We start from the raw sequence: 21,320 nt of genomic DNA, 5'->3' as shown, positions 1-21,320 counted from the left end.
AACCATTAGCCCCTCCACACCTACCTAATGAGATTAACCCAGCTGTGTCTAAAGAGCCTTTGAGATACTGCCTGGGATGGAGTCTGAGTCACCCCCTGGGGAGGCATCTGAGTTATTGTCTAGAGCATTGTCTGAGGCAGATGTGTTACAAGACATTGCTGAACGTTCTCAAAACACATTCCCACCATCCATTTTTGCTTCTAGACCTGTAACTAGACTAAAGTCCCAGCAAGCCCCAAAAGGTGAAGTACAAAGTGTTAACCAGGAGGAACTACACTACACTCCATAATAACTGCTTGACTTTTCTAATATGTACAAACAGAAACCTGGGAAAAATGTCTGGTAATGTCTATTAAGGGTGTGGGATAATGGTGCAAGGAACATAAAGTTGGATCACTCTGAGTTTATTGATATGGGCCCACTAAGAACAGATTCTTCATTCAATGTTTCAGCTCAAGAGATTAGAAAAGAATCTAATAGTTTATTTGGTTGGGTTGCTGAAGCATGGATTACACTGTGGCCTACACTAAATCAAGTTGAAGTAGCAGGCCTGCCTCGATATACTGTAGAAGAAGGTATTCAAAGGCTTAGAGAAATTGACATTTTACTGTGGGTTCAGCAAGTTAGACCCGAAGATCCACCTATGGAGTGCCCAGAGGACACAACTTTTACCACAATGGTGAGGAACAAATTTGTGAAGGGAGCCTCAGCATCTTTGAAGACTGTTGTGACTACTATTTATGTAACTCATATTTGACAGTGGGAACTGCACTAACTGAATTAAGACACCTAACTACAATGGGGCTGATTCGGCCCTATGGTAGTCGGCGCCAAGTGGCGGCACTCAATTGACAAAGACAAGGTGGATGTGGTTACTGTAATGGACAGATGAGTCAAAGCGGTAATCAGAATAATCGAATCATAAGGACTTATAGAGTTAGCTACTTAGTAATGGTGTTCCTAGGAGTGAAGTAAATGGGAAATATTTACTTGATCTGTACAAGCAGAAGAATTCTAGGCAAATTGAACAGCAGTGTCTCTTGAATCATCTAAATAGAGAGTCATAGCCCCTCAATCAATTTTCAGACTTCAGCCATTTTACAGACCCACAACCCCTTGAATGAAGGGGAGGCTGGGTTCTCTTGAAGAAGGACCCCACTACACTCCAAAAAATTTATTCTGTTAATCTTTCTCCCAGCCTTCCCCAAAGGGATTTATGGCCTTTTAAAAAAAAAAAAATTTATGGGAGTGGCTATTCATTGGGGAAAAGGAAATAACCAGATTTTTCAAGGTTTACTGCATACTCACTCTGATCTGACACTAATTCTAAACACCCAAAATGTCACTGTGGCCACCAATCATAGTGGGGGTATATGGAGGTCAGGTTATTAATGGAGTATTAGCTCATGTCTGTCTCACAGTGGGTCCCCAAACCCATCTTGTAATGATTTACCCAGTTTGAGAATGCATAATTGGGATATACTCAACTGGCAGAACCTCTACTTTAGATCCCTTACAAATGGAGTAACAACTATTATGGTAGGAAAAGCTGAGTAGAAGCCACTAGAATTGCCCAAACGTAGGAAAACAGTGAACCAAAAACAATACCACATTCCTGAAGGTATTGCAGAGCTTACTGCCACCATCAAGGACTTGAAAAATGCAGGGTTGGTGATTTCTACCACATCCTGAATCAACTTGCCTATTTGGCCTGTGCAAGAAACAGACGGATTTCGGGAATGACAGTGGATTATTGAAAACTTAACCAGGTGGTGACACCAATTGCGGCTGCTAGTCCAGATGCAGTTTTATTGCTTGAGAAAATTAATATATCTCCTGGTACCAGGTATGCAGCTATTGATCTGTCCAATACATTTTTCTCGTACCTGTTCTGTAGGACCACCAGAAACAGTTTGCCTTCAGCTGGCTTGGTCAGCAATACACCTTCATTGTCCTATCTCAGAATTATACCAACTCTCCAGCCCTATGTCATAATTTAGTATGCAGGACCTTGATCATCTTTCCCTTCTGAAAGACGTCACACTGGTCCATTACATTGATGACATTATGCTGGTTAGACCTAGTAAGGAAGAAGTGTCAATAACTGTGGACTTATTGGTGAAACATTTGCATGCTAGACGGTGAGAAATTAATCCAACAAAAATTCAGGCTCCTTCGAGCTCAGTGAAATTTCTAGGGGTCCAGTGGTGTGGGGCATGTTGAGATAGTCCTTCTAAAGTGAAGGATAAATTATTGCATCTGTCCCCTCCCACAACTAAAATGGAGGCACAATGCCTGATGGGCCTCTTTGGATTTTGGAGGCAGCATGTCCCTCATTTGGGCTTGCTATTCTGGCCTATTTATCTAGTGACTAGAAAAACTGCTAGTTTTGAGTGGGGCCTATAACAAGAGAAGGCTTTGCAAGAGGTTTAGGCTGCTGTGCAAATGGCTGTGCCACTTGAGCTGATATGGCTGATCCAACAGTGACTGAAGTGTCAGTGCCAGAAAGAGATGCTATTTGGAGTCTTTGGCAGGGCTCTCTTGGCGAATCTCAGTGCAGACCCTGAGAATTTTGGAGCAAAGCCCTGTCATCCTCTGCAAATAACTACTCTCCTTTTGAGGAACAGCTTTTGGCTTTTTACTGGACCTTAGTAGAGACTGAACACATAACCATGAGCCACCAAGTCACCATGCAGCCTGAGCTGCCAATTGCAAAATGATTGTTGCCTGAACCACAGAGCCGTAAATTCAGATGTGTGCACAGTAGCACTTCATCATTAAATACCCACCCACCACTGCCGTCGAGTCGACTCCGACTCATAGAAGTGGGATATATGAGATCAGGCCGGAGCAGGATCTGAATGCACAAGTAAGTTGCATGAGGAAGTGACCCAAATGCCCATGGTCCCCACCTCTGTCACATTACCTTCCATCTCCCATTCTGCACCTATGGCCTTGTGCAAAGTTCCTTATGATTAGTTGACAGAGGAAGAGAAAAGTTGTGCCTGGTTTATAGATGGTTCTGCATGATATGCGGGCACCAACTGAAAGTGGAAGGAGCAGCACTACAACCCCCTTTCTGAGACCTCCCTGAAGGACAGTGGTGAGGAGAAATCCTCCCAATGGGCAGAACTTCAAGCAGTGCCCCTGGTTGTTCACTTTGTTTGGAAGGAGAAATGGCCGGACTTGTGATTGCATACTGATTCATGGGGTGTTGCCCATGGTTTGGTTGGAGAGTCAGGGATTTAGAAGGAACATGCTTGGAAAATTGAAGACAAGAAGTTGTGGGGAAGAGGTATATGGATAGACCTCTAAGAGTGGGCTAAAGAAGTGAAGATACTTGTGTTTCATGTGACTGCTTACCAAACGGTGACCTCAGCAGAGGAGGATTTTAACTATCAAGTGGACAGTGTGACATTTTTTGTGGAAACCAGTCATCCTCTTTCCCCAGCCATTCATGTCATTACCCAATGGGCTCATGAACAAAGTGACCATGGTTGCAGGAATGGATGTTATGCATGGGCTCAGCAACATGGGCTTCCACTCACCAAGGCAGACTTTCCTACAGCCAATGCTGAGTGCCCAATCTGCCAGCAGCAGAGACCAACACTGAGTCCCTAACATGGCACCATTCCTTGAGATGATCAGTCAGTAGCCTGGGGGCAGGTTGCTTACATTGGACCGCTTCCATCATGGAAAAGGCAGCATTTTGTTCTTACTGGAATAGACACTTATTCATGTTATGGATTTGCCTTCCCTGCACTCATTGCTTCTGCCAAAACTGCCATCCTTGGACTTACAGAATGCCTTATCCACCGTTATGGCATCCCACACAGCATTGCCTTGGATCAAGGGACTCATTTCATGGAAAATAAAGTTCGGCAGTGGGCGTATTCTCATGAAATTCACTGGTCCTACCATGTTCCCTATCATCCTGAAGCAGCTGGCTTGACAGAACTATGGAATGGTCTTCTGAAAACAGTTATAGTGCCAGCTAGGTGACAATACCTTGCAGGGTTGGGGCAATGTTCTCCAAGAGGCTGTGTATGCTCTAAACCGGTGTCCATATATGGTGTTGTTTATTCCATAGCCAGAATTCATGAGTCCAGGAATTAAGAGGTGGGCATGGGAGTAGCACCACTAACTATTAAACGAGTGACCCCCTCACAAAATTTTTGCTTCGTCTCCCCACAACCCTATGCTCTGCGGGTCTAGAGATCTTGGTTCCAAAGGGAGGAGTGATCCCACCTGAGAGCACAGCACTGATTCGAATGAAGCATAATTTAAGAATGCCTACCAGCTACTTTGGGCTCCTTATGTCTCTGCATCAACAGGCCAAGAAGGAAGTTACCACATTGGCTGGTGTGATTGATCCTATTACCAAGAGGAAACTGGATTGATATTACATAATGGAGATGAAAAAGAGTATGCCTGGAATGCAGGAGATCGTTAGCGCATCTCTAATACTACTATGCCCTGTGATTAAAGTCAACAGAAAACTGCAGCAACCCAATTCCGACATGACTACTAATAGCCCAGACCCTTCAGGAATGAAGGTTTGGGTCACCCCATCAGGCAAAGAACCACAATCAACTGAGATGCTTGCTGAGAGGGTAAAGGGAATATGGAATGGTTGGTTGGAGGAGGTAGCTCTAAATATCGGAAACAACCACTTGACCAGTTGCAGAAACAACTGTGTTATGAGTATTTCTTCCTTGTATGTGTGCATCAAATATTTTTGTTTTCTTCACTTATAAAATACAAGTTGTAAATAGGGATAGTGTGTTTTGGTTGCGTGTGTGTAAGTAGTGTCACGTTAAGTGCACATATAACTTTCTAATTGACTTTATTTAGAGATTATATATGGTTTAAGGAGATGCGTACAGATGCCAAGATGTGTACAAGTGCTATGATGGTTGTCTGGGGCATGATTCTCATTTGTTTGGAAGTTATGATACAGTTTGGCAGATGTGTAATGATGTAATCACGTCCATGATGAGAGCTGATATAATGTGATCCCCTCCATGATGAGGTTTTCTATGAGTAGCCAATCAGTCGAAAGGAAGTTTCCTTGGGGGTATGGCCTCCATCCAATATACGTGGACTTTCTGGTAAAGCTCACTGACTTGGCTCTGTTCTGGATCCTGCACTCAGCTCATCAACATCTGACCTCTAGTTCTTGGGACTTGAGCCAATAACCTGCCATCTTACCTGCTGATCTTGGATTCATCAGCCTTCACATCCTGTGATCCAGCAGCCTCCTGTCTGACCTGTGGATCTTGGGTTCTTCAGCCCCTGCAAGCTACGTGAGTCAGGAAAACCTCCAGCTTGCTGCCTGATCCATGGACTTCGGAGTTGCCGCTCTCCACAATTGTGTGAGAAGAATCTTTCCCTCCCTCTTTTTACATATATGTATATATGCTTCTCTATAGAACCCAGTCTAAGACAGTATGTATGTTTGTTTTTCTGTTCATTTCCTCTCACTTCCCCTAAATTTCATTAGGGGTAGATATGGTCCTTTGGTTCTTCTAGCACTGACTCACTGTTTGAGTCCTAAAGGGGACCATGGCAAAAAGCTTTCTCTACAGGAAACCTCTCCGAAGTCTGCTTCCCCAAAGACTTGGCAGAGGAGGCCCTGTCTGCCTGCCCTGGGGCCAGCCATCCTTTGCTGGGATATGTGTACCACCCTCCCTCTTCTGTGGCAGGAACTCAGACAATACCTTGGTTGATATAAAGTTCTGATCTGATTCCAATGCCCCTAAATAATCCCTATAGTCATTTCACAGGTTTCAGGTGTTTTGGAAAGTTTTAAGTCTCTGGAGATCAGCTCAGAGATTCATCCTATTGTTTACATTCACGAAGTTCCAATGCTTGTCTTTTGTCAATTGCCCCGCTTATTTTAGTCTTGGTGGTTTGGGAGGGTGCTGGTTTCTCCCAGTGGATCCCACTTGTTGTTCATATTCCTGATTGCCCCAGAAAGATATTAAGACTTTGAAGTAGTGGACAGTCAACAAAAGTTAGGCTCCTCTACCACTCTCCTATTCCTAGGGACTGTGATTCACTGTTTTTATTTCAGAGTGCTGCTCCACCAGCAGCTCTCTATTTTTGCAGCTCATGGTTTTCATGGGGGCTGGGTGAGACAGGCTCAAAAGTGATTGAACGATTTTCCTACCTTGTAGACTTGCTCCTCGTGTTTTTGGCCAGGTGCTTTATTTCCTGGACTGGTCACTAGTGCTTCGAGTCCATCAGTTCCATCACATGGTTTGTGCTATTTTTGTTTTTTCTTAAATTGTTGTGGGGTAATAGGGATGCTCAACTACCTACATCACTGTCTTAGGGGAGTAGCTGAAAAATCCTTCTTTGTCTCTTGTAACAAATTTTGATTTAAAGTCTGTTTTGTCTGATAGTCATATGGCCACACCAGGTCTCTTTTGGTTACATTTTCATGGAATATTGTTTTGCATCCCTTCATTTTGAACCTATTTATGCCTTTGGGCCTAAGATGCGTCTCCTATCAACAGCATATAGTTAGATCATTTTTCTTTTTTAACCTTTCTGCCGCTCTCTGCCTTTTGATTGGAGAGGTTAACCTATTTAGATCTAAGGAAATTACTGATAAGGAAGTACCTACCTTTTTGCTATTTTGCTATTTGCTTTTGTGTGTCTTATACCTTCTTTGTCCCTCATTTCCTCCAATGCTGCTATCATTTGTGTTTTTTTGGGGGGGGGTACTACAGTACTATACGGAAACTCTATTCCTATACTGCTCTCCCCTTTTATGTAGTTGTTATCATAAATTACAACTTTATATACTATGTGTCCAATATCATAAACTTGTATCTATTGGTCATTTTAAATCATGTAGGACATAACTACTAATATTACTAACCAAAAGTACCTTAAAACCTGTATCAGAGATTTTTCTTTTCTGTATATGCCTTCATTATATATTTCTTCTATATACATTGGGCACCACAACAGATGGTGTTAGAATTTTTGCTTCAGTCATGAAGTACAATTTAAGGCACTTATGGAAAGGAGGATAGTTTATTACATTTACTCTTACCTTTGCTGATGTTCTTCTGTTTTCTGAAGTTTCAAACCTTCTGCTGTTTCCTTTTATTAATTTCTTTTTCAGAGAATATATTTTGTTGCCACTCTTTAAGGGTAGGTTTGCTAGCAACAATGTTTCTTATTTTTCCTTTATGTGAGAATGTTTTTATTTCCTCATTTTTCCTGAAACATATTTTCACTGGATATAGAATTCTGAGTTGACAGTTCTTTCCTTTCAGTACTTGAAAAATGGTGTGCCACTTCCTTCTGAGCTCCATGGCTCCAGATGGGAAATCCACTGTCATTCAAATTGGTTTTCCTTTAAAAAATAATGTGCCATTTCTCTCCGCTTGAATTCAATAGTCTATTTTTATTTTTTTCAGTTTTCAGAGTTTAAATATGATGTTTCTTGCTATGGATTTATTTGGGGTAATCTTATTTGGGATTCACTCAATATTTTGAATCTGTAGGTTTATGTTTTTTTCCCAAATTTGGGAAGTTTTCAGTCATTATTTATTTGATCTAGCTCTCTATTTCCTTTCTTCTTTTATCTTCTGTTTCTTGGAATCCAATAATATAAATGTTAAATCTTTTCTTATTGTCCCAGAGGTTACTGCATTTTAGTTCATTAATTTTTAATCTATTTTGTCTCTGTTGTTTACATTGGGTGAATTCTATTGATCTTTTCTTGAGTTCACTGGTACTATCCTTTGCCATCCCCACTCTACTGTTGAACCTATTCATCATTTTTATTTTAGTTATTGTATCCTTTAGTTCTCTAATTTCTAATTGGTTCTTTTTTTGTAATACAAAGTTTTAATTTCAGGCTTCTCATTAATCTTTATATTTCCAAAGTAAATTATTTAGTGCCTCCTGTATCTGATTTTCTTGTACAAAACATAGAGACCAGAACTTGAGGGGGTAAATATCTGAAACACTCACACTGCTAGTAAAGTGTGATTACTAAAAAATTGCTTTTATTTATAACAACTCTACTGAGATATAATTAGAATACCATAGTACACATCCTTTTAAAAATAATAATCCAGTGGATTTTAACATACTGAGAGAGTTGTACTATCATCAACATTATCTAATTTAGAAAATTTTCATCACCTCCAAATAGAAATCCTCTACCCATTAGTAATCCACCCACATCCCTCCCTAACCCTGCTGTTGTTATGTTGCTAGTTGCTATCGAGTCAGTTCTGACTCACAGTGATGCTAAGTACAACAGAACAAAACACAGCCAGTCCTGCGCCATCCTCACAATCATTGCTATGTTTGAGACCATTGTTGCAGCCACTGTGTCAATCCATCTTGTTGTGGGTCTGCTTCTTTTTTGCTGACCCTCTACTTTACCAAGCATGATGTCCTCCTCCAGGGAATGGTCCCTCTTGATAACATATCCAAAACACTTAAGATGAAGTCTTGCCATCCTGGCTTCTAAAGAGCATTCTGGCTATGCTTCTTCCAAGACAAATTTGTTCATTCTTCTGGCAGTCCATGGTATATTCAATATTCTACACCAACACCACGATTCAAAAGCACCAATTCTTCTGTCTTCCTTATTCATTGCCCAGTTTTCACACACATAAGAGGCAATTGAAGACACCACAGCTTGAGTCAGATGCACCTTAGTCCTCAAAGTGACATCTTTGCTTTTGAACAACTTTAAAGAGGACTTATGCAGCAAATTTGCCCAGTGCAATACATCATTTGATTTCTTGATTGCTGCTTCCATGGGCATTGATTGTGGATCCATGTAAAATGAGATCCTTACCAATTTCAATATTTTCCCCATTTCTCATGATGTTTTTATTGGTCCAGTTGAGAGAATTTTTGTTTTCTTTATATTGAGGTGTAATTCATACTGAAGGCTGTAGTCTTTGATTTTCATCAGTAAGTACTTCATGTTCTCTTCACTTTCAGCAAGCAAGGTTGTGTAATTTGCATAATGCAGGTTGTTAATAATTCTTCCTTTAGTCCTGATGCTGCATTCTTATTCATATAGTCCAGCTTCTTGGACTATTTGCTCAGAATACAGATTGAAAAAGTATGGTGAAAGTATACAGCCCTGGTGTACAACTTTTATGATTTTAAACCATTTGGTAACCCCTTGTTCTGTTCACACAGCTGCCTCTTGGTCTATGTACATGTTCTGCATGAGCACAATTTAGTATTCTAGAATTCCCATTCTTTGAAATTTTATCCATAATTTGTTACGATACACACAATTGAAAGTCTTTCTGTAGTAGATAATACACAGGTTAATAATTTCTGGTATTTTCTGCTCTCAGCTATAATCCATTTGACATCAGCAATGTCCTCTCCTGAATTTGGCTTGAATTTTTGGCAGTACCTTCTTGATATACTGCTGCAACCATTTTTGAATGATCTTCAGCAAAATTTTACTTGCATCTGATATTAATAATATCATTAGATAATTTCCACATTCTGTTGGATCACCTTTCTTTGGAATGGGCACAAATATGGATCTCTTCAATTAGCTGGCCAGGTACTGTCTTCCAAATTTCTTGGCGTAGTTGAGTGAGTGCTTCTAGCATTGCATCTCATTGTTGAAATATCTCAATTGGTATTCCATCAATTCCTGGAGCCTTGTTTTCACCAGTGCCTTCAGTGTAGCTTGAAATTCTTCCTTTAATACCATTGGTTCTTGATCATATGCTATCTTCTGAAATGGTTCAGCATTGACCAGTTCCTTTTGGTACAGTGACTCTGAGTATTCCTTCCATTTTATTTTGATGCCTCCTTCATCACTCAATATTTTTCCCATAGAATCCTTCAATATTGCAACTCTAGGCTTGAATTTTTTCTTAAGTTCTTCCTTCTTGAGAAATGCCAAGTGTGTTCTTCCGTTTTGGTTTTCTAACTCCAGCTCTTTGCACATTTCATTATAATGCTTTGTCTTCTCAAGTCACCCTTTGAAATCTTCTGTTCAGCTCTTTTACTTCATCATGTTTTTCATTCACTTTAGCTACTCTACTTTCAAAAGCAAGTTTCAGAGTCTCTCCTGACATCCATTTTTGTCCTTTTTTTCCCTTCTTCTCCTTCCTTTCTTTCCTGTCTTTTCAATAACCTTTTGCTTTCTTCATGTATGATGTCCTTGATGTCATCCCACAACTAATCTGCTCTTCAGTCATTAGTGTTCAATGTGTCAAATCTATTCTTGAGATGGTGTCTAAATTTAGGTGGTATATACTCAGGATTGTACTTTGGCTCTTGTGGACTTGTTTTAATTTTCTTCAGCTTCAACTTGAACTTGCATAAGAGCAATTGATGGTCTTTTCTGCAGTTGGCTCCTGGCCTTGTTCTGATTGCATATATTAAGCTTCTCCATCATTTCTTTCTACAGATGTAGTTGATTTGATTCCTTTGTATTCCATTTGGTGAGGTACACAGGTATGGTAGCTGTTTATATTTTTGAAAGAAAGGTATTTCCAGTGGATAGGTCATTAGTCTTGCAAAATTCTATCATGTGATCTCCAGCATCATGTCTGTCTCCAATCCATATCTTCAAACTACTGATCCTTCTTCTTTGTCTCCAGCTTTTGCATAACAATTACCAGTAATTATTAATACATTTTGATTGCATGCTTGATCAATTTCAGACTGAAATAGCTCATCTGTGAGTTTGTCATTCTGTGGTTCTATGGTGGCTTGTGTGTTGCTGTAATGCTGGGAAATATGTCACTGGTATTTCAAATACCAGCAGGGTAATGCATGGTGGACAAGTTTCAGTGACGCTTCCGGAAAAGACAGACTAGGAAGAAGGAGGTCTCCTTCTGAAAGAAAAAAAAAAAATTGGCCAGTGAAAACCTTATGACTAGTGACAGAACATTGTATGATATGGTGCCAGAAGATGAGCTCCTCAGGTTGGAAGGCACTTAAAATATGAGTGGAGAAGAGCTGCCTCCTCAAAGTAGAGTTGACTTTAATGACACGGATTGAGTAAGGCTTTCGAGACCTTCATTTGCTGATGTGGCATGACTCAAAATGGGAATAAACAACAGCAAACATCCATCAATAATCAGAATGTAGAATGTACGAAGTATGAATCCAGGAAAACTGGAAGATGTCAAAAATGAAATGGAATGCTTGAAGATTTATGTCCTAGGTATTAGTAAGCTGAAATGGACTGGTATTGGTCATTTTGAATTGGACAATCATGTGGTCTATTATGCTAGTAATGACAAATTGAAGAGGAACGGTGTCACATTTATTGTCAAAAAGAATATTTCAAGATCTATCCTGAAGTATAGTGCTGTCAGTGATAGGATAATATACAGAACCTTAAAGGAAGACCAGTTAATACGACTATTATTCACATTTACGCACCAACCAGTAATGTCAAAAATAAAGTTTTTATGTGATGCTGCGTTCTGAAATTGATAAATCATGCAATAAAAATACTTTGATCCCTAACCTTAGGAAACCACTAATCTAATTTCTGTCTTTATGTATCTGACTATTCTGAACATTTCACATACAGAATCATATAATATGCTGTCATGAATTGAATTGTGCCTCCCCCCAAAAAAAACTTTCAAATTGGCTAGGCTATGGTTCCCAGTATTGTGAGATTGTCCACCATTTGTCATCCTATGTGATTTTCCTATGCGTTGTAAATCCTATCCCTATGATGTTAATGAGGTGGGATTTGTGGCAGTTACATTAATGGGGCAGGGCTCAATCTACAAGTTTAAGTTGCATCTTAAGCCAATCTCTTCTGAGATATAAAAGAGACAAGCAAGTAGAGAGACATGGGTATCTCATACCACCAAGAAAGCAGAGCCGAGAACAGAGTTTGTTCTTTGGACCCAGAGTTCCTGTGCTGAGAAGTTCCTAGACCATGGGAAGACTGATGACAAGGACATTCTTCCAGAGCTGACAGAAAGCTTTCCCCTGGAAAATGCCGTCCTGAATTTGGGTTTATAGTCTACTAGGCTGTAAGAGAACAAATTTCTGTTTATTGAATCCATCCACCTGTGGTATGTGTTATAGCAGCCCTAGAAAACTAAAACATATGTGAACTTTCATAATTGACTTATTTAACTTAGCATATTTTTTCAAGTTTTTCATTCATGTTGCAACATGTATCATTACTTCATTCACTTGTATTGCCATGTAATATTCCATGGTATCGATAAACCACATTTTGTTCTGCCATTCATAAGTTGATGGGCATTTGTACTTTTAGACTTATTATCTATGATAGATTGTGCTGCTATGTACATTTATGTTTAAAAATAATACTTACCTTATCTTAAATTATTTTATTGTCTAAAACCTTATTGTCTAGTGCCTACCACTAGAATGTAAGCTCCATGAGGGTAAAGACTATTTTTCACTAGAACAGTGCTTGAACCTAATTATCAAACAATAAATCGCACAATAGACCTTCATATTATACATTAATGTCGTGGGAGTTATCCAGTATATTGTACTAATTACTAAGTTGGTGACATGCTTCATTTTTTAATATTTTAACACAAAGTAATTTCTACTGAATGATGCAGTAAGTACACTTGGGTGTTCTCTCTTTGCAAAACATAGCCACTGTGGATGGTGATGCCTTTTACTGAGATAGAAAGACTGGGTAACATTTTGGTTGCGGGCAAGCTAATTCAAATTTGGTGCAAGTGTGCCATTAACATATATTATTGTAAGAGTTCCATCTTTAGATTACATAAAATATTTCTAAATTTTCTTGTCACATAATAATATATAATTTCTTGATGTTATGCCTGACATGTGCACTGTGACCAAAAGTTCTTTGGTCACAACAAAATTCTCATCCAAAGTAAAAATAAATATAGCTCGCTAGACAGTATTAGCTATATTAGCTATATATATAATATCCTGCCTTTATCAGCTGCATTAGAAGATGTGGCAAACAATTAAACTTTTTCAGGCAACTTATTCTGTAAGTTTTCATCTATAGTTTCAATATGCTAAGCGTAGCATTTCTGATTAGACATATTTACAGATGCTTGATTACGATTAGGACACAACACCTTTTCCTATGAACACTGCACTCTTTGATAGATACATCATCAATACAAGGTTTTGATGCCTGAGAATGTTTTCACTTATACATACCTAATATTTTACAGCATAATCACTTATTTCATTGCCATTAAACAGCAAAATGTTGACATTTCAGCCCTTTTACAAATTTCATTAACTTATTCATCATACACTGATCATAATTTTTACTGCCTTTTTTTCATAATGGCCTCATAGGTTGTATTCTTCGAAATGGACACTTTGTTTGCATTTTGAGTGTGTAAGAATAATTTCACTTCCACAAAGATATAATCTGTATCACATTTTTTTCTTGAAGCATATGGTGGTTTTATCATCTCTTTCCCATTTTGATAGAAACATGGGTATAAAAAAATCTCTTGACAGTAAAACCGTAAAAAATACAGCTTACCGTATGCCTGATTATCCGCAAGACAACTGAGACGGTTTGACACTAATGAAGATTATGCCTATTTCCAAGAAAGGTGATGCAACTGAATGTGGAAATTATCAAACAATATAATTAATATCACAGGTAAGTAAAATTTTGCTGAAAATAATTCAAAAGAGGCAGCAGCAGTATATTGACAAGGAACTGCCAGACATTCAAGCTGGATTCAGAAGAGGACTTGGAATGAGAGATATCATTGCTGATGTCAGATGGATTCTGGCTGAAAGCAGAGAATACCAGGAAGAGGTTCCTGTGTTTTATTGACTATGCAAAGGCATTCAACTATGTGGATTATAATAAATTATGGATAACATTGTGAAGAATGGGAATTCCAGAACATTTATTATCCTCATGAGGAATCTGTATATAGATCAAGAGGCAGTCATTTGAACAGAGCAAGGGAATACTGCATGGTTTAATATCAGGAAAAGTGTGCATCAGGGGTGTATCCTTTCACCAGACCTATTCGGTCTGTATGCTGAGCAAATAATCTGAGAAGCTGGACTATATGAACAAGAACAGGGCATCAGGATTGGAGGCTGGCTCATTAACAACCTTCCTTATGCCGATGACACAAACTTGCTTGCTGAAAGTGAAGAGGACTTGAAGCATATACTGATGAAGATCAAAGACCAGAGCCTTCAGTATGGATTACACCTCAACGTAAAGAAAACAAAAGCTCTCACAATTGGACCAATAAGCAACACCATGATAAACAAAGAAAAGACTGAAGTTGTCAAGGATTTCGTTTTACTTGTATTCACAATCAACACCCGTGGAAACAACAGTCAAGAAATCAAAAAGTGCATTACATTGGGCAGATCTGCTGCAAAAGACCTCTTTAAAAGTGTTCAAAAGCAAAGATGTCACTTTGAGGACTAAGGTACACCTGACCCAAGCCATGGTGTTTTCAATTCTCTCATATGCATGCGAAAGCTGGACAATGAATAAGGAAGACTGAAGAACAATTGAAGCCTTTGAATTGTGGTGTTGGCAACGAATATTGTATGTACCATGGACTGCCAAAAGAACGAAAAAATCAGTCCTGGAAGAAGTACAGCCAGAATGGTCCTTGGAAGCAAGGATGGTGAGGCTATGTCTCACATACTTTGGACATGTTATCAGTAGGGATCAGTCGACGGAGAAGGACATCATGCTTGGTAAAGTAGAGGGCAAGTGAAAAATAGAAAGACATTCAACAAGATGGATTCACCACTTGGCTGCAGCAGTGGTCTCAAGCATAACAACATAACAAGGAATGTGAGGATGGCACAGGACTGGGCAGTGTTTCCTTCTCTTGTACATAGAGTCACTATGAGTCGGAACCGACTAGACGGAACAAAACAAGTCAATTTCTACTCATGGCGACCTCATGTATGTCAAAGTAGAATTGTGCTCCACAGGGTTTTCAATGGATGATTTTTTAGAAGTGAATCTCTGGGTGGAATCAAACCATCAACCTTTAAGTTAGCAACCGAGTGCATTAACATTTGCACAACCCTGGGATTTCATCTGAGAAATAGAAAGAAAAATACTGATGAAACATGAACAGAGCCTTACTTACTGTCTTGTGGGAAAGGAATCAAGGATACCAACATGCTTATAATGTGAGTCCCAGAAAGAGACATTATGAGATTATACAGTCAATGAAAATAAATGAAGTAAAAACAGAATTAAAGGAGGAAACAGATCATCAAACAATAATAGTTGCAGACTTGAATACTCCACATTCAATCATAAATAGAACTAGACCAACAATCAAGATCTGAATTTAAGCTATCTAGACCTAAAAACAAATCTTTAGAACATTTCATCACCAACAACAGAATATAAGTTATCTTTCCGTTCACTACTGCCCTCAAAGGTAACCACTACCTTAGATTCTAAGAGCCTAGAGTAGTTTTGCCTCTATTTGTATTTGTCACAAATGGAACCATATGGTATGTATTTTTAAAAATGTTTAGCTTCTGTTGCTCAATGCTGTGTTTGGGAGATTCATCCACGTTGTAGTTTCTTCATTTCGCATTACTATTTTTTTTTTTTTTTGTAAATGTATATGTTCTACTGTTGATGGGCGGTTGGGTAATTTCTAGTTTTTGAATAATATTGATATGAATTCTCTAGGTCATGTCTTAATAAATATACATATTTATGTTGTGTGTGGAGCCCTGGTTACTCAGAGGTTAAGAACTCAGCTGCCAAGCAAAAGGTTGGCAGTTCGAATCCACCAGTTGCTCCTTGGAAACACTATGGGGCAGTTCTACTTTGTTCCATAGAGTCCCAATGAGTCAGAATCGACTCCACACAATGTTTTTTTTTTTTTTTTTTTAATGTTGGGTGTAAAAATAGCGTAGTGTTGCCAGACTGTAAAAATGGCGCAGCAATGGCTGACCTTGTCTAACTGCAGGGATAGCAGGTTCAGGAATGACTGAGAATACAGTTCTTCAATCAGGACACCTTCTTCTCAGCCTTCCCCACAGGCATGGCCTCTCTCTTGGTGCTCAGCCCTTGGCCTGGCCTTTGTCCTGCTCAAGCAAGTGTTACAAAGCACTTTAGCTCCACTAATAAGTGCCTGGAGGTACCCCACTCTGCCAGTAAGCCTCCTACCTGAAGGCACTTAGCTATCTCACTCTGTGGATCAATATGCCCAATGTAGCTGCCTCATTCTGTGGGCTGGAAAGCCCACCGTGCCATCTTGCACTGGTCTTCTCGTTCTGCTGCCATCATTTCTCTGCTGCTGCTCCTTGGCATCTTGCACTGTCTCCAGTGTTACAGCTCTCTCTCTGTCTCCTGGGTCTAAGAGGTTCTCAGCATAGGAACCCCACATATAAAGGATGCACTCCACTCCCAGCTCTTCTTGTTGGTAGTGAGGTTCCCTCACTCTATTTTTCTAATTGGCTCTCTTTAAGCTTAGCTAGTTTACAAAAGAGACTAATCCCCTTATTAGGGTTCCATACACTTTATTTGCATGGTTCCACCCGCACAAATGTTCCATGCACCTTATCTGCATTATTAGCAGACTGTCCAATAACTTTGGTGGGCCCAAGCACCTTATTTGCATAGCCCCACCCAGTCATTTAATGGGAATCACAAGACCATGAATGGCTAGAAGGGCCATATTAAATATTTTGCTGCACCATATTGAATATATTCCTAAGACTGAAATTGCTGGATAATAGTTTATGCATATGTTTCACTTTATAGATACTACCAAACAACTCCATCACAAGTTTATGAAAAATTTAATGGCTCCATATACTGGCCTATATTTGGTACTTATGTATTTTTTTATTGTGATTATTCTAGTGGGCTTGCATTAGATCTCATTGTTATACACTTAGTTCAATGTGTCCAAAATTTAACAATTGACATACCCTTAAGAATAAAGGAATATCAAAGGATATATCACTTGGGGGGGGGGTCTCAGGTCATAGTTTGAAAGAGTCCACTGAAAATGCACTACTTACTTGCAGTTTTGTGATTTAGCATGAACATTAATGCAAATATTGCATTTTACTCCATAAAACTGTTTTGTTCCAAAAATTTTTATCCTCCAAGAGAATACACCATATCTGACCTTTGACTTTGATTAATCTTTAGCAAATGGAAGAAAAACTCTGAAGCTATGAATACCCCAGTTTGAGGAACATCATTTCATTTGATCACCCAATGAATTTGTGTGTGGATAGGATGTTTTACCTTGAGGATATTATTCACAATGACAAATTCATTCTTATTTTCCAATTGAAACATTTTTAACATTATGTGATATATATATTATGTATATATTTTTTAATTAATGAGCTCATCAAATTCAGTTATTTAAAGACTAAAAATGTTAAAGCAACCTTTTAACACTGAGAATTTTACATCATGGAATCTTGCTATAAATAATGGAAATAATAAGTAAATTGATAGTGGACATCACACAATAATCATAATCATTAGAAACTAACTGGCTGAATCTAGTCTTTTACTTTTGAACCAAATTCAGTTGAGTGAAACTGTAACATTCAAATTAAACACAGAGATCAAATAGGTATACGATAACCTACAAATCAACCAATTGATTATAAACAAGTATTTATAAAACTCTAAGTGATACAGAATATATAAAGAGACAGTTCTTGTCCAGAAGAGTTGTCCATGCAAAAGATTCAATGAAACTTAATGTAACAAAATCTATTTATATATTATTAGACAAACTGTAGGATCTGTGAATTATTGTTGGAATATGTGGGATTACTCATAAGAACCTTGCTAACAGAGTTGCTTCTGGGGATCATAGGAAGTTAGGAGAAAGACATTTCATTTCTTGGGCTATTCAAAAGCACTGATACGGTTGACTCTTCTTAGTAGTATGCAAACTTGTAGACAATGTGAAGTTCATATATTGCCTGTAACCTAGGTCTATCTCTTAGGAAATAACTTGACCTTCATCATTGATTTTGATATTGCAATGTCTATTGCCATCACATTCTTTCCCAGAGACCCAATTTGAAATGTTATATTTTGTTAATCCTAGTCATTTTACTCTATGCAAAAAAAAAAAGATTTTAAAATAAAATTTATTTACAATATTGCATAAAAGATTTTCAGTATTAAAAACCTATATATGTAAATTTAGATAGATTAGATAGATAGATAGACAGACAGGCAGATAGATAGACATATGAAAGGAGGGAGGGAGGGAGAGCAAGAAAGAAAGAGACAGTGAGCATATTATTCAGCACAAATTGGATCCAATAATGGTCAATTAAGTAAAAATGCTTAAAATGTAGAAACACACACACACAAAATGGATCTACACTATAAATATATTAGTGTACATACCTTCACCAATCATTAATTTAGGGACAAGGTAGAGAGTTTTGTTTTGTTTTTTTTAAGTGCAGGAAAACTTGATAATTCTGATTCAATCTGAATGGAGACTATTTCTTATTCTTTATCTGATCTTTCCAAAACATGCAAATAATTTTCATAATAGCAACTCATACTTTACATTCACATTTTATTGGTATCCAAAATATTAATTTAAACTACAGTGAACAAAACTGGCCAAATAGGTTTAGGACTGATCCCAACTGACTACTGGAAATCTTGCTACCCAGCTGTTGGGGACATGAGTAAATACGGCATTTATGGTCATCTGGTTGCCAGTGAGTATGTTTTACAGAAGAGATGGGAAGTTCTAATTAACCTAGCAACCAATTAAATGAGATATGAGATGTTTTTCCACACATGATTTTTATAAGGAAGTAAAGAGAATGCTAAAACCAGCCGTAACTCCAACAAGCATTCATATGTTACTGTATTTCCTTCCAGTGTTTTTTTTAATCCCCTCATAAGACTTTAATTTTTTAATAAAATTTGAATATGACTGGTAACTACTAACACTTATTGAGCAATAACCAAAATGTTTTAATGTATTATTGTATTTAATTCCAACAAAACACTGTAAGTTAGTAATATTATCCTCATTTTAGAGTTGAAAAACTGGTACATTGAAGTTAAATGACTTGTCTCGTATGTGGTGGTTGTTGTTGTTAGGTGCCGTTAAGTCAGTTCCAACTCATAGCGACCCTGTGCACAACAGAACGAAACACTGCCCAGTCCTGAGCCATCCTACAATCATTGTTATGCTTGAGCACAATGTTGCAGCCACTGTATCAGTCCATCTCATTGAGGGTCTTCCTCTTTTTTGCTGACTCTCTACCAAGAATGATGTCCTTCTCCAGGGACTAATCCCTCCTGATAACAAGTCCAAAGTATATGAGACGTAGTCTTATCATCCTTCCCTCTAAGGAGCATTCTGGCTGTACTTCTTCTTAGACAGATTTGTTCATTCTTTTGGCAGTCCATGGTATATTCAATATTTTTTGCCAACACCACAATTCAAAGGCGTCAATTCTTCGGTCTTCCTTATTCATTGTCCAGCTTTCACATGCATATGAGGCAATTGAAAATACCATGGCTTGGGTGTTCAAGGTGACATCTTTGCTCTTCAACACTTTGAAGAGGTCCTTTGCAGCAGATTTACCCAATGCAATGCGTCTTGATTTCTTGACTGCTGCTTCCATGGCTGTTGATTGTGGATCCAAGTAAAACGAAATCCTTGACAACTTCAATCTTTTCTCCATTTATCATGATGAAGAAGGACCCGGCAGTCTACTTCTGAAAAGCATTAGCCAGTGAAAACTTTATGAATAGCAACGCAATGTCATGTCTCATGTAACATTCTATAAAGGAAGGGAGACCAGAATTGCTTCCAGAGTATATAATTCTACTCACTATTTTATATACTTGCTGAATTGTAATTTTCTTTTTTCACAGAAAAATACATCATAAAATTTTTCCATTGTATTAAACATAGTTCCACTACAATATTTATCATATGGAGTATTCTAATTTATATCACAATCCTCATTAACAGATAAAGTGTTTCTCATTTTTATTAATATAAAAACACCATAGATTTTTTTTTATTTTTTATTGTGCTTTAAGTGAAAGTTTACAAATCAAGTCAGTCTCTCATACAAAAATTGATATACACCTTGCAATATACTCCTAATTGCACTCCCCCTAATGAGACAGCACACTCCTTCCCTCCACTCTCTATTTTCATGTCCATTCGGCCAGCTTCTGACCCCTCTGCCCTTTCATCTTCCCTCCAGATAGGAGATGCCCACATAGGCTCATATGTCTGCTTGATCTAAGAAGCTCACTCTTCACCAGTACCATTTTCTATCCCATAGTCCAGTCCAATCCCTGTCTTAAGAGTTAGCTTTGGGAATGGTTCCTGTCTTGGGCTAACAGAAGGTCTAGGGACCATGACCTCCGGGGTCCTTCTAGTCTCAGTCAGACCATTAAGTCTGGTCTTTTTACTAGAATTTGGGGTCTGCATCCCACTGCTCTCCTGCTCCCTCAGGGGTTCTCTGTTGTGTTCCCTGTCAGGGTTGTCATCGGTTGTAGCTGGGCACCATCTAGTTCTTCTGGTCTCAGGGTGATGTAGTGTCTGGTTTATGTGGTTCTTTCAGTCTCTTGGGCTCATAAAAAACACCGTAGATCTTTATGTTATAGATGGAAAAGTAAGTTAAAGCTTTCTACAGAAATGTACTCTAAACACAGAGAAATTATGAAATATATCATGAACGTAGAAAATTAAAAAAAAAAGTTTTATTTAGTCTCAGAACAAGAAAAATATATATGTGGACTGGAAACAAAACACAAACATCAAATGTTTAGTGGGGCTGAAGCATAATAGGTATCACGTCTACATATGGACTATGGCTACTGGGTGGTAGCTCCTGTGTTTGATGAGGACTCAAGTGTGGGGACCTGAGCAAGACTCACTGCTTGAAGCCAGAGGGTATAGTGGAGCTCCCCCGCTCAAAATTAAGCTTAAAAAATGTTGGCAATTACTCCCTGAAGCAGAATATTAAAAGATTGCTACATCATAATCAAGCAGAGTTTTTTATAGAATACAAGGGCAGTTCAGCAACACAAACTGTAATAATATAATAAAAAACACTAATAAATTAAAAGAACAAAACTATACAGACACATAAAAAAAGAATTTGAAAAAATTCAAGCCCCATTCCTGCTAAAAAAAAATAAAACTCTTAGAAAATTAGGACTAGAAAGGAACTTGCTTATCCTGGTAAGTAGCTCTACTAAAATCTTACACCAAATATCATATTATGTGATGATCTTGTCAAACATTGTCAGAAACAAATCCAAAATGATTTTATTGGACGTTTAATGGAGG

The sequence above is a fragment of the Elephas maximus genome, chromosome X (genome assembly GCF_024166365.1).
Source record: "Elephas maximus indicus isolate mEleMax1 chromosome X, mEleMax1 primary haplotype, whole genome shotgun sequence".
Lineage (NCBI taxonomy): Eukaryota > Metazoa > Chordata > Mammalia > Proboscidea > Elephantidae > Elephas > Elephas maximus.
The sequence above is the reverse complement of the archived record's forward strand: the minus strand, read 5'-3'. Positions refer to the sequence as shown.